We start from the raw sequence: 15,313 nt of genomic DNA on the forward strand, positions 1-15,313 counted from the left end.
TTTTGGTAGATTTAGTCTACATACTAGAGATAACCACAGTTACAGTATTAGAGTATTCTAAATTTGTCTGTATACTTTTACCAATGACTTTTATAACTTCAGATATTTTCTTGTTGCATGTTAGTGTCCTTTTGTTCCAGATTGAAGAACTACCTTTGACATTTTTTATAAGATGAATTCCTTCAGCTTTTGTTTGTCTTCAGAAGTCATTATCTCTCATTTATGGTTGAAGGATAGCTTTGCTGGGGACACTATTCTCAGTTGGCATTTTTTTTTTCCTTTAGCTTTTTAATATGTCATCCCACTCCATTCAGGCATGTATGGTTTCTACTAGATGTCCATTAACAGATGAATTAGAGCTCTTTATATGTTATGCTGCTTCTTTTTTTCCTGCTTTTATGCTCCTCTTTTTGTTTTTGACCTTTGAGAATTTGATTATTGTATGCCTTGGGATAGTCTTATTGGGGTTTAATCTATTTGATAATCTTTGACCTTCCTATGCCTGGATATTTATCTTTCTATAGATCTGGAAAGTTTTCTGTTATTATTTCTTTGAATAAGCTCTGTACCCCTTGGTCTTTCTTAACTCTGTCTTGAAGGCCAATGACTCTTAAATTTGCTCTTTTTAGGCTATTTTCTGGATCTTATATGTGTTCTTCCTTTTTATTCTCCTATGTCTCCTCTCTTTATATATTTTCAAATTGTCTTTGAGCTCACTGATTCTTTCTTCTGCTTGATTCGTTCTGTCAAAACCCTCTTATGCATTTTCAATTCAGCCAATGTATTTCACAGTTCCAAGATTTCTATTGTTTTAATTTTTTAAATCTCTTTGTTCAGTTTTTCTGGTAAGTTTCTAAAGTGTTTTACTGTGCTATCTTGGAGTTCCCCAGGTTTCTCCAAAATTGCTATTTTGAATTCTTGATCAGAGAACTTACACACCTTCATCTCAGGTTGGTAGGGTGTCACTGGCTCCTTGCTTTGTAAATTTGGGAAGGTCGGGGTTCCCTGTTTGATGTTGTTTCTTACAGATGTACATTGATGTCTTCACATTGATTTGTTATTTATTCTAGTTTTTGCTATCTGCCTTTCTTGGTCTTTCGGGTGTGGTTTGTTGCATTCTTTTAGACTTAGATCACTGCCTTCTTTTCAGCACTAGATGGCACCCTAAGCCCAGGTTTGCCTCGCTTGCACAAAAGTTCAGAGCACTGACCATCTTGGGTTAGGGGATGTTCCAAAGGGGATTCCCTGGCTGGGGTTGGTGGGGAAGGGAATTAGCTGGGAGTTTGTGTGCAGAGGTCCCGTGGAATGTGCCTCCTACTGCTGCTGATCCACTGTCCCTCTGATTTGGCATCTCCTTTGGCTGAGATGAAGAGCAGCTCCAAGTTTCCTTTGCTGGAGTTGCTAGCCCTACTTCCACGTTTGTCCATAGCTGTCTTCAGATTTTCTTCCAACAGGCACTAGCAATGCTTCCTGTGGGTTGAGGCAGGAACAGCTTTCCTGCATAGTAACCCTAGATGGTGGGGAAACCGGCTGTCTACCTTAGTCTCAGTTTCTCCAGGATAGGAACCATGAGTCTTGGGAGACCTTTTTACCCAGTGCCTAATAACTTAAGGGAGGGGAATCATGGATGGAGAAGTCCATTCTCTCTTCTCATAATTTTTCACTTCTTTGTGACACCAAGGATTGTCACAGCCTCAGTTTTGAGTTCTGGAATATTGGTGGTGATAATGTTGTCACTGTATAGTTGTTTTTCATTTTCTGTACGGGAAAATCAACTCAGATTGCTTCTACTCTGCCATTTTGGTAACATCACTGCATTTTACAAGTTTTGATATGTTGTATTTTCATTTTCACTTAGCTCAAAATATTTTAAAATTTCTCTTGAGATTTCTTCTTTGACCTACTTGTTACTCAGAAGTGTGTTTTTTAATTTCCACGTTTTGGGATTTTCCAGCTATCTGTATTTATATATTATTATATATTTCTAGTTTAACTCCATTGTGGTCTGCATGGTAATATTGTAAGACTTATTTTTAAAAAATAAAGTATACTTTATGTCCCAGAATGTGGTCTCTCAGTGTATGAATGTTCCATGTGAGCTGGAAAGGAATGTATATTCTATTTCTTGTTGGATGATGAAGTAGTGTGTATGTCAATTAAATCCAGTTGACTGGTGCTGCTGTTGAGGTCAACTGTGTCCTTACTCATTTTCTGCCTGCTGGATCTGTCCATTTCAGATAGAGGGGTGTTGATGTCTTCAACTATAATAGCAGATTCATCTCTTTCTCCTTGCAGTTCTATCAGTTTTTGCCTTATATATTTTGGCACTCTGTTATTAGGTACATATACATTAAATATTGTTTTATATATATAGATATAATTTTTAAAATTTTTTGTTTATTTATTTTGAGACAGAGTCTCGCTCTGTTGCCTAGGCTGGAGTGCAGTGGTGCCATCTCAGCTCACTGCAGCCTCTGCCTCCCAGGTTCAAGCAATTCTCCTCCTTCAGCCTCCTGAGTAGCTGGGACTATAGGTGCAGACCACCACACCCGGCTAATTTTTGTATTTTTTAGTAGAGATGGGGTTTCACTATGTTGGGCCAGGCTGGTCTCGAACTCCTGACCTCAAGTGATCCACCAGCTCCAAAAGTGCTGGGATTACAGGCATGAGCCACCGTGCCTGGTCATATTGTTATTTATTTATTTTTTTTTGGAGAATTGATCCCTTTATTATTATGTAATGCCTCTCTATCTGTGATGATTTTTCTTGCACTGATGTCTGCTCTGTCTGAAAATATGCTTACTCCCACATTTTTTGGATTAGGGTTAGCATGATATTTTTGTCAATCTCTTTACTTTTAGTCTATGTGTCATTTTTTTTTTTTACTTTATTAAAATACTGAGTTTTATTTCACATGTGTATTTTTGCCTCCCCACCATCTCCATGTCTGACCACCACTACTACTATGTCCTATCATAACGTTCCATACATACTTAAAACCAAGCAAAGGGTGGAGTTCCATCTTTAAAAACTAAACCGGCATTTTGGACAACACATTCTTGGCAATAGGGCCTGGACAACATTTATCAAACACAGTAGGGAAAGTTCTCACTCTGCATTATAAAAAGGACAGCCAGATATCAACTGTTACAGAAATGAAATAAAATGGAAAATTTTTAACAAATTGTTTAAACTGTTTTCCTAAAGAGACTTCCTCTACTTCCAGAGATTTTGAATAACCTCCTGATCAGTCATCTGGAAGCATTCGTCACATAATTGATGAACTGCTTGCATTTTAATGTCTTCTACAGAGCTAGGTCCTTTTCGTGTTTTAGGAAGCCTTTCCTGTTTTTTGAGAGATTCTTGTCCTTTTGATCTTGGTGTTGATGGTTTTCAGTCTTTTCCATTCTGATTTGACTTCTGTGCATTTTTGGCTGGAGTATCTCGTATAGATTTCCTCACTGGTGCTTTTTCTTCAGTTTCCTCGTCATCAAAATCATCATCATTGTCATTTTCATCATCATCTTCTGCATCAGCAGCAAGTTTTACTTTTTTCTGTGGAACCTTTCTACCACCTCCGGGGGCAGACCGCTTTCCAGATAAACTTAAGAGTTTCATATACACCTCTTCTTCATCTTCTGACTCTGCATCTTCCTCCACAGCTAAGTGCTGTCCACTAATATGCACTGGCTCTGAAGCACACTTCAACCGTAAGATCACTGGGGGTGTTACTTCAAGGCCCCCAAGGGAAACCATTGGCTGTACAGACATTTTCAAAGTTGCCAGTGTTACTTTAATTGGACTGCCTTCATAATTCATTGCCTCTGCTTCAACAATATGCAATTTATCCTTTGCGCCAGTCCCTGAACTGACCGTTGTTAAAGATAACTGGTGCTCATTTACATCATTATCCACCTTAAAGTGATAATCTTTGTTGGCCTTTTGTTGAAAGATAGTTCTGGGGCCTCAGGAGGCTCATGTCCATGTCCATCAAATCTTCCATGGGGTGGTGACACGCACTTAGGTGGGAGAGAAGGCGGATGGAGATAAACGACTGCTGCTCCAGGGAACAGCCATGCAGGATGGAATCACACCAGGGTATGAGTCTTCATATTTAAAGTGGGTTTCTCTTCAACAAAAATATAGCTGGTCTTATTTTTTTTATCTGATCCACTCTGACAATCTGTCTTTTAATTAGCATATTTAGGACATAGATATTGAAAGTGATTATTAATATTGTTGGGTTAATATCTATTATATTTATCATCGTTCTGTATTTGTTGCCCCGTTTCTGTTTTTCTCTTTCAATCTTTTTTCACCATCTGTGGTTTTAATTAAGCATTTCATAATGATTCCACTTTCCTTCTTAGCATATTAGTGTTATTTATGTGTGTGTATGTATTTTCTTTTTTAGTGGTTGCTATATAATTTGCATTGTAGTTACAACTAATCCAATTTGACTTTCAAATAACACTATACTTCTTTGTGGGTAGTGCAAGTTCCTAATAATAACAAAATATTCCTAATTTCTACTCCATCCCTTATATCATTGCTGTTATTCATTTCACTTATGTATGTTATACATTCATAGCATACATAATTGAATATATTATTGCTGTTATTATTTTGAACAAACTGCTATTTGTTCACAAGTAAAATCAAGTAAGAATAAGAAAAGTAGAAGTTTTTATTTTACTTTTACTTATTTCTTCTCCAGGACTTTTACTTTCTTTATGTAGATCTAAGATTCTGACCTATATCATTTTTCTTCTCTTTAAAGAATTTATTTTAATATTTCTCACAAGTCAGTTCTGTGGGCAAAAATTACCTCAACTTGTGTTTATGAAAGTTTTTATTTTTTCTTCACCTTTTTTTGCTTGCATTTTTTATTGTGGTTAAAAAAACACATAATAAATTTACAATCTTAACCATTTTTAAGTGTACAGTTCAATAGTGTTAAGTAAATTTGCATTATTGTGCAACCAATCTCTAGAATTTTTTCATCTTATCACACCAAGACTCTGTACCCACTAAACACTAATAATTCCCTCTTTCTCTTCTCTCCAGCCCTTGCTAACCACATTTCTGCTGTTTCTTTTCTACAATTTGACTACTTTAGATACTTCATATGAGTGGACTGATACAGTATTTGTCCCTTTGCAACTGGCATATTTTGCTTAGCATAATGCCCTCATGGTTCACCTATGTTGTGGCATGTGACAGAATATTCTTTTATTTTTAAAGATTTCATAATACTACATTTTATGTATATACCATTTTTCCTTTTCCATTCGTTGTCAATAGACATTTGGATTGTTTCCACTCTACGCCTTGTCTATTATAAATAATGCTTCCATGAACATGGGTGAAAATTTATCTTTAAGATCCTGCTTTGAATTCTTTTTGGATATATATCCAGAAGTGGGATTGCTGAATCATATTCTAATTGTCTTTTTGATTTTAGAAGTATCTCCTTACTGCTTGCTCTCTGTACTACCTGCACCATTTTATATTCCCATCACCAGTGCACAAGGGCTCTCCACATGCTCAACACTTACATTCTGCTCTTTTGATAGTGGCCATTCTAGTGAGTATGAGTCGATGTCTTATTGTTTTGATTTGCATTTCCCTGATGATTAGTGATGATGAGCATCTTTTCAAGTATTTATTGGCTATTCATATATCTTCTTTGGAGAATTTTCTATCCAAGTCATTTTCTCATTTTTAAATTAGTTTTTTTTTTTTTTTTTTTTTTTTTTACTGTTGAGTTGTAGAAGTTCCTTATATAGTCTGGATATTAACCCCAAATCAGATACATGAGTTGCAGTTATTTTTGCCCAGTCCATAAGCTGCCCCTTCACTCTGTCGATCATGTCTGTTTATGCACAAAAGTTTCTCGTAGTCCCATTTGTCTATTTTTTTCTTTTGTTGCCCGAGCTTATGGTGTCACTTCCAAGACATAATTCTCAAATCCAATATCCGGAAGTTTTTCCCCTATACTTTTTTCTAGGAGTTTAATAGTTTTAGGCCTTACATTTAGGTCTTTAATCCCTTTTGAGTTAATTTTATGTAAGGTGTAAGTTAAGGTCCAACTTAATATTTATTTATTTATTTATTTAAGCATGTGGATATCCCAGTTTTTCCACTACCATTTGTTAAGGAGACTGTCCTTTATTCACTGTGTCATCTTGGCATCCTTGTCAAAAATCATTTGGCCATATATACAAGTGTTTATTCCTAGGCTCTAAATTCTGTTCCATTGGCGTATATATCTATCTTTATTCTAGTACCATACCATCTTAATTACTGTTGCTGTGTAGAATGTTTTGAAATCAGTCTTCCAATTTTGTTCTTTTTCGAGATTGTTTTGGCTATTCATAGTCCCTTGAGAATTTTATGATGCTTTTGTCTGTTTCTGCAAAAAATGTCATCGATATTTTGATAAGAATTACATTGAATCTGTAGATCACTGTGGGTAGCATGGACAGTTTGACAATGTTAAGTCTTTCAATCTATGAGCCTGGAATACCTTTCCATTTATTTCTATCTTTGATTTCTTGTGGCAGTGTTTAGTTTGTAGTGTAGAAACCTTTTAATAAGCTCAAGCTTATTCCAAAGTATTTTATCCTTTTTGTTGCTATAGTAAATGGAATTGTTTTCTTAATTACCTTTTTTTTTTTTTTACAGCCCCTTTGGTTGAGGGATAATTTCCTTTGTGAATTGATTGTTAGTGTATAGAAATGCAATTTTTGAATTTTGATTTTGCATCCTGTAACTTTGCTGAATTTGCTAATTTTAACAGTTTGTATGGAATATGTCATCTGTGAAGGGAATTAATGTTACTAATTTTCCAATCTGTATGTTTTCTATTTCATTTTCTTGTCTAACTGCTCTGGATAGACCTCCTAGTACTGTGTTGAATAGTAGTTGTGAGTGTGGGCATCCTTGCCTTATTCCTGCTCTTAGAGGGAAAGTTTCAGTCTTCTTTTGTTGACTATGATGTTAAATGTAGCCATCTCATATATGACTTTTATTATGCTGGGATAGTTTTTTTCTGTTCCTAGTTTATTGAGTGTTTGTGTCATGAGATTGTTGAATTTTGTCTGCATCAATTGAAATGATCATCTGGTTTTGTCCTTCATCTTGTTAATGTGGTGTATTAAATAGATTTATTTTCATATGCTAAACCGTCCTTTCATTCCACGAATAAGTCCCACTGGTCATGGTGTATAATCCTTTTAATGTAGTGTTGAATTCAGTTAGCTAGTATTTTGTTGAGGATTTTCACATCAGTATACTTAAGGGATATTTGCCTGCAGTTTTCTTTTTTTGCATCTTTCTCTCATTTTGGTGTTAAGGTAATTCTGACCTCATAGAATGAGTTTGGAAGTGTTGCAGTTCTTTCTTTTTTTTCTTAAGACTTTATTTTTTAGAGCAGTTTTAGGTTCACAGCCAAATTGAGTAGAATGTACTGAGATATCCCAATATTCCCTGCCCTCACACAGGCAAAGCCTCCCCAGTTATCAACATCCTGCACTAGAGTAGTCCATCTGTTGCAATTGATGAATGTACGTGGACATGTCATTATCCTCCAAAGCCAATCATTTACATTAGGGTTTACTCTTGGTGTTGTATGCCTCCCCTATTATCAATATCCTGCACCAGAGTGGTACATCTGTTGCAACTGATGAACCTACAGGGACACATCGTTATCCTCCAAAGCCCATAGTTTACATTAGGGTTTATTCTTGGTGTTGTACGTTCTGTGGGTTTAGACAAATTTATAGTGACATGTGTCCATCATTATAGTATCACACGGAGTAGGTTCACTGCCCTAGAAATCCTGTGTTCGGCCTGTTTATCTCTCCCTTCCCCCATCCCCTAGCAACCACTGACCTTGTTACTGTTTCCACAGTCACCTTTTCAAGGATGTCATGTAATTGGAATCATATAGTATATTGCCTCTTCAGGCTAGCATACTGTGTTCCTTCTTTTGTCTTTTTTTTTTGTTGTTTTATACAGTAAGTTCTGGGGTACATGTGTACAACATGCAGGTTTGTTATATATGTATACATGTGCCATGTTGGTGTGCTGCACCCATTAACTCATCATTTAACATTAGGTATATCTCCTAATGCTATCCCTCCCCCTCCCCCAACCCCACGACAGGCCCCGGTGTGTGATGTTCCCCTTCCTATGTCCAAGTGTTCTCATTGTTCAATCCCCACCTATGAGTGAGAACATGCCGTGTTTGGTTTTCTGTCCTTGCGATAGTTTGCTGACAATGATGGTTTCCAGCTTCATCCATGTCCCTGCAAAGGCCATGAACTCATCATTTTTTATGGCTGCATAGTATTCCATGGTGTATATGTGCCACATTTTCTTAATCCAGTCTATCATTGATGGACATTTGGGTTGGTTCCAAGTCTTTGCTATTGTGAATAGTGCCGCTATAAACATATGTGTACATGTGTCTTTATAGCAGCATGATTTATATTCCTTTGGGTATATACCCAGTAATGGGATGGCTGGGTCAAATGGTATTTCTAGTTCTAGGTCCTTGAGGAATCACCACACTGTTTTCCACAATGGTTGAACTAGTTTACAGTCCCACCAACAGTGTAAAAGTGTTCCTATTTCTCCACATCCTCTCCAGCACTGTTGTTTCCTGACTTTTTAATGATCGCCATTCCAACTGGTGTGAGATGGTATCTCATTGTGGTTTGGATTTGCATTTCTCTGATGGCCAGTGATGATCATTTTTTCATGTGTCTGTTGGCTGCATCAGTGTCTTCTTTTGAGAATTGTCTGTTCATATCCTTCACCCACTTTCTGATGGGGTTGCTTGTTTTTTTCTTGTAAATTTGTTTGAGTTCATTGTAGATTCTGGATATTAGCCCTTTGTCAGATGAGTAGGTTGCAATAATTTTCTCCCATTCTGTAGGTTGCCTGTTCACTCTGATGGTAGTTTCTTTTGCTGTGCAGAAGCTCTTTAGTTTAATTAGATCCCATTTGTCAATTTTGGCTTTTGTTGCCATTGCTTTTGGTGTTTTAGACATGAAGTCCTTGCCCATGCCTATGTCCTGAATGGTATTGCCTAGGTTTTTTTCTAGGGTTTTTATGGTTTTAGGTCTAACATTTAAGTCTTTAATCCATCTTGAATTAATTTTTGTATAAGGTGTAAGGAAGGGATCCAGTTTCAGCTTTCTACATATGGCTAGCCAGTTTTCCCAGCACCATTTGTTAAATAGGGAATCCTTTCCCCATTTCTTGTTTTTGTCAGGTTTGTCAAAGATCAGATGGTTGTCTATGTGTGATATTATTTCTGAGGGCTCTGTTCTGTTCCATTGGTCTATATCTCTGTCTTGGTATCAGTACCATGCTGTTTTGGTTACTGTAGCCTTGTAGTATAGTTTGAAGTCAGGTAGCGTGATGCCTCCAGCTTTGTTCTTTTGGTTTAGGATTGTCTGGCAATGTGGGCTCTTTTTTGAGTCTTGCTCATTGCTAGCACAGCAGTCTGAGATCAAACTGCAAGGCGGCAGCAAGGCTCGGGGAGGGGTGCCCGCCATTGCTGAGGCTTGAGTAGGTAAACAAAGCGGCCAGGAAGTTCAAACTGAGTGGAGCCCACCACAGCTCAAGGAGGCCTGCCTGCCTCTGTAGACTCCACCTGTGGGGACAGGGCATAGCCAAACAAAAGGCAGCAGAAACCTCTGCAGACTTAAATGTCCCTGTCTGATAGCTTTGAAGAGAGTAGTGGTTCTCCCAGCACACAGCTTGAGATCTGAGAATGGACAGACTGCCTCATTAAGTGGGTCCCTGACCCCCAAGTAGCCTAACTGGGAGGCACCCCCCAGTAGGGGCAGACTGACACCCCACACGGCCAGGTACCCCTCTGAGATGAAGCTTCTGGAGGAATGATTGGGCAGCAATATTTGCTGTTCAGCAATATTCGCTGTTCTGCAGCCTCCGCTGCTGATACCCAGGCAAACAGGGTCTGGAGTGGACCTCCAGCAAACTCCCAACAGACCTGCAGCTGAGGGTCCTGACTGTTAGAAGGAAAACTCAAACAGAAAGGACATCCACACCAAAACCCCATCTGTATGTCACCATCATCAAAGACCAAAGGTAGATAAAACCACAAAGGTGGGGAAAAAACAGAGCAGAAAAGCTGAAAATTCTAAAAATCAGAGGGCCTCTCCCCCGCCAAAGGAACGCAGCTCATCACCAGCAAAAGAACAAAGCTGGATGGAAAATGACTTTGACGAGTTGAGAGAAGAAGGCTTCAGACGATCAAACTTCTCCGAGCTAAAGGAGGAAGTTCGAACCCATCGCAAAGAAGCTAAAAACCTTGAAAAAAGATTAGACGAATGGCTAACTAGAATAACCAGTGTAGAGGAGTCCTTAAATGACCTGAAGGAGCTGAAATCCATGGCATGAGAACTACATGATGGATGTACAAGCTTTGGTAGCCAATTCGATCAACTGGAAGAAAGGGTATCAGTGACTGCAGTTCTTTCAAAGAGTTTCTGTTTTGATTCTTTCAAAGAGTTTGAGAAGGATTAGTGTTAGTTCTTATTTAAATATTTGATGGACTTCTCCAGTGAATCTATCTGGTCCTGGCCTTTTTTGTTGGGAGGTTTTTAATTACTATTTCAATTCTTTACTAGTTATAGGTATGTTCACATAGATTTCTTATTTCTTCATGATTTAGTACTGGTAGGCTGTATGTTTCTAGGAATTTATCCATTTCTTCTAGATTATCTGGTTTGATTGTAATTTAATAGTAGCCTCATAATGCTTTTTATTTCTATGACATCAGTTGAATGTCTTTTATTTCTAATTTTAGCTATTTCAATCTTCTCTCCATTTTAGTTATTGCAGCTAAAGATTTGCTAATTTCGTTCATCTTCTCAGAATACCAACTGTTGGTTTTGTTGTATTTTTTTCTTTTTTCCTATTTGTTTCATTTATCTCTGCTTTAAGCTAGTTGTGGATTTAGCTTATTTTTCTTTATTCCTTTAAGTGTCAGGTTAAATTGTTGAGTTGAGGTCTTTCTTCCTTTTTAATAAAACTTTCCTCTTAATACTGTTTTTGTTGCATTCCATCAGTTTTGGTATGCTGTGTTTTCATTTTCGTTTATCTCCAGATATTTTCTAAATTCCCTTGTGATTTCTTATTTGACCCATTGGTTGGTTAAAACTGCATTAATTCCTATACATTTGTGGATTTGCCTGTTTTTTTTTTTGTTTTTTGTTTTGTTTTTTTGCTATCGATTTGTAGTTTCATTGTGCTGAGGTTGGAGAATATATTTGTATGACTTCAGTCTTCTTACATTTAAGGCTTTTTTTGTGGTCTAACATGTAGTCTCTCTTGGAGAATATTACATGTGCACTTGAGAAGAATGTGTATCCCCTGTTGTTGGGTGGAGTGTTCTGTATATGTTTGTTAGTTCCAATTGGTCTAAAGAGTTATTCAAGTCCTCTGTGTCTTCTGTTTGATCTTCTGCCTGGTTGTTCTATTCTTACTGAAAGTGGGGTATTGAAGTCGCCTGTTAGTATTGTGTTGCTGCTCATTTCTTCCTTCAGTTCTTTTTTTTTTTTTTTAAAGGCGGAGTTTCGCTCTTTTGCCCAAGCTTGAGTGAAGTGCAATCTTGGCTCACTGCAACCTCCTCCCCCTGGGCTTAAGCAATTCTTCTGCCTCAATCTCCTGAGTAGCTGGGATTATAGGCGCCTGCCACTACGCCCAGCTAATTTTTTTGTATTTTTAGTAGAGATGAGGTTTCACTATATTGGCCAGACTGGTCTCCTGACCTCTGGTGATCCAGCCACCTTCGGCCTCCCAAAGTGCTGGAATTACAGGCGTGAGCCACCACACCTGGCTATCTTCCTTCAGTTCTGTCAATGTTGCTTCACATATTTGACTGCTTTGATGTTAGATGTGTATATATTTATTGCTATATCTTTTTGGTGAATTTACCATTATATCATTATATAATGTCCCCCTTTTTCTCTTATGATAGTTTTTTTTTTCTTAAAGTCTATTCTGTTTGATATAAGTATGGCTGCTCCTGCTCTCCAGTTTCTCATTTGCATAGAATATCTTTTCCACCTTTTCACTTTTAGCCCATGTGTGTTTTTTGTTTGTTTGAGAAGGAGTCTCGCTCTGTCGCCCAGGCAGGAGTGCAGTGGCACGATCTTGGCTCACTGCAACCTCCACCTCCTGGGTTCAAGCAATTCTCCTGCCTCAGCCTCCCAAGTAGCTGGGATTACAGGCACATGCCACCATGTCCAGCTAATTTTTTGTATTTTTAGTAGAGACGGGGTTTCACCATGCTAGCCAGGCTGGTCTCGAACTCCTAACCTCATGATCTGCCCACCTCGGCCTCCCAAAGTGCTGGCATTACAGGTGTGAGCCACCATGCCTGGCCCCCATGTGTTTTTAGATATAAAGTGATTTTCTTGTAAGCACTTTATTGTTGGATCTCATATTTTTTAGCCATTCAATCAATGTCTTGGTATGTTTGATCTTTTTACATTTAAAATAATTACTGACAGGAAAGGACTTAGTATTACTTTGATGTTTAATACTTTTATGTTTAAAGTAATTACTGATACGAAAGGACTTAGTATTACTTTTGTTCATTGTTCATTGTTTTTTGTTTGTCTTACAGCTTTGTCTTTCCTCTCACCATGTTTTTTGTTGATTTTTTCTAGTGACGTTTTGATTCCCTTATTTCCCTTTGTATATATTCTACAGATATCTTCCTCATGGTTACCCTTGCAATTCCATAAAACATCTTAAAAGTTCTAACAATCTATTTTAAACTGACATTTTAAATATTTCAAACTGACAAATTAACTTCAATCACGTATAAAAACCATGCTGCTTTACCTGTTTCTCTGCCTCCCATTTTATGTTATCGATAACTCAAATTGCCTGTTTTTACATTGCTTATCATTTAATATAGATTGTTACTTTTTATGCTTTTAGAAAAATTCTGGGCCAGGTGCTGTGACTCACGGCTGTAATCGCAGCACTTTGGGAGGCCAAGGTGGGCGGATCACTTGAGTTCAGGAGTTTGAGACCAGCCTGAGCAAATGGTGAAACCTCATCTCTACAAAAATCACAAAAATAAGCCAGGCATGGTGGCGAGTGCCTGTGGTCCCAGCTACTTGGGGGACTGAGGCAAGAGGATGGCTTGAGCCTGGGAGGCAAAGGTTGCCGAGAGTCGAGATCATGCCACAGCACTCCAGCCTGGGTGACAGAGCCAGGACCTGTCTAGAAAAAAAAAAAAATTATATACCAGATTTATAAGTGATTTACTCACCTACATTACAATAATACAGGATTCTATATTTGTCTATATATTTAAGTTCACCTGGGACTTATGTTTTTATTAATATATGGTTTTATGTTCCTGTTTATCAGCTTTTCACTTACTTGTAGGTGCTCTTTTAGAATTTCCTATAGAATAAGTCTAGTGGTGATAAACTCCCTCAATTTTTATCTGAGAAAGTCTTAATTTCTGTTTTTGTTTGTTTTGAAAGGGCACTTTTGCTAAACATAGCATTCTTGATTGGCACCGCTTTTCTTTCGAATACATCATCCCACTTCCTAGCCTGCAGGGTTTCTGCTAAGTCTGCTGAGAATCTAATATGAGCTCCTTTGTGTGTACTGGGTTGCTTTTTTTTTTTTTTTTTTTTGCTGCTTTCAATATATCTGTCACTAGACAGTTTAATTATAATACAATGATATGTCTCAATGTAGATCCCTTAGATCCCTTTAGATTTATTCTGTTGGAATTATCTGAGATTCTTGAATTTGTATATCCATTTCTCTCAGATTTGGGAAGTTTCCAACCATTATTTCTTCACATAGGTCCTCTACCCCTTTCTTTCTTCTCCTTCTGAGGTTCCCATAATGCATGTTTTCTTCTATTTGATGCTATCCCAGAAGTCCCTCAGATTCTCTTCATTTTCCTTCATTCTTTTTTTCTTTTTTTGCTCATTTCTTTTCTTTTTCTTTCTTCTTTCTTTTTTTGGGATTTATCCTGCTTGGTGTTCTCTTAACTTCCTGGATCTGTGGTGGGGTGTCTGAAACTAATTTCAGGAGATCCCCAGTCATTATTACTTTATTTATTGCTTCTGTTCTTTTCTCTTTTAATTTTCTTGATGTTTCCATTATGCATATGCTACATTTTCTGTAGTTGTTCCACATTCTTGGATATTATTCCATTTTTTTCCGTCTTTTTTCTCTTTGCTTTTCAGTTTTGTAAGTCTCTAGTGACATGTCCTTAAGCTCAAAGATACTTTGCTCAAGAAGTGTCCAGTATACTGAGCTAATCAAATGCATTCTTCATTTTTGTTAGTGTTTTTGATCTCTAGCACTTCTTTTTAATTCTTTCTCAGAATTTCCATCTCTTTGCCTACATTATCCAACCATTGTTGCATGTTGCCTAATTTTTCCACTAGCACCCTCAGAATATTAACGGTGGTTGTTTTAAATTCCTGATCTGGTAATTCCAACATTCCTGCCATACCTGAGTCTGTTTGTGATGCCTGCTCTGTCTCTTCAAGCTGTGTTTTTGCCTTTTAGTATGCTTTGTAATTTTTTGTTGAAAGCTGGACATGATATACTAGGTGAAAAGAATTGCAGTAAATAGGCCATTAGTCATGTAGTAGTGAGGTACAGGGGAAGGGGAGGCATTCTATCATTTTATAATTATATCTGAACCTTTTTTTAAAATTAGGACAGAGCAAAGCTCTCACTCTGGTACCCAAGCTAGGATGCAGTGGCATAATCTTGACTCACTGCAGCCTCTACCTCCTGAGTTCAAGCCATCCTCCTGCCTCAGCCTCCCAAATAGCTGGGACTACTGGCACACACCACCATGCCCAGCTAATTTTTTTTTTTTTTTTTTTTTTTGGTAGAAATGGGGTCTCTCTCTGTTGCCCAGGCTGGTCTTGAACATCTGGAATCAAGCACTCCTCCCACCCCAGCCTCCCAAAGTGCTGGGATTACAGATGTGAGCCACCACACTTGGCCTGTCTCAGTCTTTAAGTGAGCCTGTGGCCCTGTGGTCTGAACTTCACAAGTGCCCCTCACTTCTTTTCCCAGAATTTAGGTGGAACCAGATGGCTGGAGGGAGCTGGAGTTGGGTATCTTCTGTTCCACGTAGGTTAGAGCTGATTGGAGTTGGGTATTTTTGCTCTTTCCCCAGGTCAGTTAGATTCTAAAACCACAGTAGATTGTGATCTGGTAAAATAGTTTTTCTTGGGGGAAGGCCTTGTTGAGAACATAATGCTTCTCCCGA

The 15,313-nt window shown here is 37.8% G+C and overlaps 1 protein-coding gene and 1 pseudogene across 3 annotated transcripts in view; one reads left to right on the forward strand and one right to left on the reverse strand.

Moving 5' to 3' along the window:
- The window catches only part of RNF13 (ring finger protein 13), a 181,521-nt gene that overhangs the window by 154,981 nt on the left and 11,227 nt on the right, over positions 1-15,313 (forward strand). The gene's annotated exons all lie outside the window — the stretch shown is intronic.
- On the reverse strand, positions 2,752-6,041 carry LOC131381076 (nucleophosmin-like; annotated as a pseudogene).

Source organism: Hylobates moloch, unplaced genomic scaffold (assembly GCF_009828535.3).
Source record: "Hylobates moloch isolate HMO894 unplaced genomic scaffold, HMol_V3 SCAFFOLD_13, whole genome shotgun sequence".
NCBI classification, from domain to species: domain Eukaryota; kingdom Metazoa; phylum Chordata; class Mammalia; order Primates; family Hylobatidae; genus Hylobates; species Hylobates moloch.